This window comes from Pteropus vampyrus, unplaced genomic scaffold, assembly GCF_000151845.1.
Source record: "Pteropus vampyrus isolate Shadow unplaced genomic scaffold, Pvam_2.0 Scaffold255, whole genome shotgun sequence".
Taxonomy (NCBI): domain Eukaryota; kingdom Metazoa; phylum Chordata; class Mammalia; order Chiroptera; family Pteropodidae; genus Pteropus; species Pteropus vampyrus.
The window spans coordinates 776,088-778,860 of record NW_011889036.1 but is presented as its reverse complement, the minus strand read 5'-3'; positions in this window follow the sequence as shown (position 1 = coordinate 778,860).

Here is a 2,773-nt window from a genome sequence, read left to right as displayed (position 1 = left end):
TTCTCCTGAAGGATAGCTGCCTAGTCAGCATATCCCAATCCCTTACATACAGAGGAATTTTGACAAACTGTTGGGTTTGCCATCAGAAACCTCTCTCTGTACAGGAACGCACAGATCCTTTAGATTAGAACACTGAATTACCAATTTCTCCGCCATTTCTCCCATGTACTAACTGCACTGTTGAACCTTTGTATTAGTGAGACTCCCCTAGGACCCCTTCTACAATTCCTTGCCCAATCCATCAAACCTCCGGAGACCTAGGAGGTAACATGTGTAATATGGAACAGGAAGCCTGCCAAGCATCTCAGGTTTCAACAGTTGTTCCTCTGCAACGTGTACTTCTCATGCCAATATAATTTTACTCTACCCGCAGACGACCTTCTTAACTGCCCACATCCTTCAGATCCTTGGGTCAATCAATCTTGTTGTCATAACTCCATGATCTGTGTCCCACTAGGATTTATTTTTCCTTACTCTTGGTGGAAAAGTCTATGGGGAACACATTACTTAAATCCTTATCAACTTGGAAGGCACTGCACAGTCAGATAATGAGTGACACCTAATTCTTTACACATTCAGTCAGACACTCAGCATTGGATATCACTGTTAAATTTACATCACAGATTACAACAAGAATTGCCTGGTGGTGTTTCCAACAATGAAGGAATGAGATTTGGGGGCATTTTATTTCCATATAATAAATAGGGAGGGTGTAGGTGCAAATAAATATATGTTCAGAAATTTGTCTAGAACTTTAGGAAGGGTTGCTGAATCTACTGCCGAAGCAATAGCTGCTCAAGGAAAATCTTTAAATTCACTTGCTCAGGTTGTTTTAGAATACGGAATTGCTCTTGACAATAAATTAACAGAGCACAGAAAGCTGATGTCTGTGCCATCACTAGTACTACCTGTTGTCCTTGGATAAATGTTTCAGGATTAACTGGAACACAATTACACAAAATCCGAGAACAGGCCCACTGATTACAACAGGGGCCTCTAGATGCTCTTGGTCTCTTGACCTGTGTAGTTGGTCACCCTCAAGTCTAACCTTATGGTTTAGATCTAGTGTATACTTCGGAATTGGTGACCTGCTTTGAAATTTAGGAATAATTGTTATTATTAAACTATGCTTCTACTTTGTTTCCACAGTGCTATGACAATCCATGCAAATAATGGCAGCCTGACATTTAGAATTGATTTCTAAAAATTATGGGACCTCAGATGGACAATAAAAGATAACATAGAAAAAGAACTTCACGGTGCTGAACTCCACTAACCTTTATTTTGTAGGACTTGATGACAAACATTTTCCCCTTTGGGAGTTCTTGTGACTCAAATGTGACTTTAAGGCTCCCAAGAACGCCACTTTCCCTCCTACATAGGACATGATATATCAGAGATGAGCCTTCCTGGCAATGAGCGATCACAATGTGACCAACAACAAAAGATCCCACCCCAGTGGTTATCAATGATGCTTTCAAAGAAAGATCTTGAATGAAAGTGAGAAATGAGAAAGTTGACATGAGCGGAACCATTTTTAAATAAAGCTAGAATAGCCCTTTCAGAGAAACTACCTTACGCACCTTGTTCTTTGAACTTTTAGACTGGGCCGACATTCACTGTTTTGACAAGTTAGCTATAAACGAACATCCTGATCATAAGGACTGATGATTATAGACTTTTACCTAGAGATAGAATCAATAACCAAGCTTAGCTTAAGTTTATCTGCACCAACAAGAAATTTTTATAAACAACTTAAGTAACTTCTCTTTTTTCCATTAAAACCCCTTGCTTTTACCCTGTAATCAAGACATGTTTGGGGTTTTTGCCTATATCCGGGGCATGAGTCACCACCCTTAGTTTCCCATAGGGGGCCCATCAATGTGAGCAGGTACCTAAAACTCATTAACAGTCAAACATCAAAATGGAGTCAGTGTCTTCATTTAAATTAACTCCTAATGTTTGTTGAGGGAATGATCCTGTCTTATTTAAATGAAATTGAATTGGAATATTCAATTGTTTGAATATGAATTTTAAAGGCCATGTGAACATCACAACCAACTTGCAATGAAGATGGAGAAACCCCAAATAAAATTGAATCTGGCCACCCCAGGAAAATATGTCGGTAGGGATCTGGAGTTCTGTTCAATTATTTTAGTAATGTCATTGTTTATGTTGTTGTTAAATTTATTTCATTTGTGGTTCATTTCTAATTAGTTGTCTCACTGTGGAGTTATTGGTGGCACCTTATCAGTGTTTACCCACAAAGCAGCAACAACCATAGCTGCCAGGGGATTTTCCTTCAGAGAAAACATCTAAAACATTAGCTGTCTGCTGCATGAGTTTTGAGTGTTTAGACATTTTTCGATTGGCATTAATGATGTGAATTTGTTGAATGACATCGTGTGTGCCCTGTGACTCTAACCACAATGAGAATGTGAGTGCAGTAGGCAGGACAACGGCACCCTTGTGTTGAGATGGACCAGACGGTGTTTGCACTCAAAATAAAATATTGACATCCAGGGTATCAACTACAGGTGATATTGGGAGGCAGACCCAGGAGTTGGATACAAGAGTGGTGGGTCGTGAGCACTATTACACTGAACCAAGGACCTGGGTAGGTGACCATTTTGAAAGAAATGAAAAGGCCTCCACTTATAAACTGCCAGCTAGCCTTATGGTCAGAACGAAGAAATGGGCCCTAAACACCGGCAGTTGAATCTGTGTTTTGAACAGCCAAAGACCCACTTAGAAGGTAGCAAGATGTGTCTAA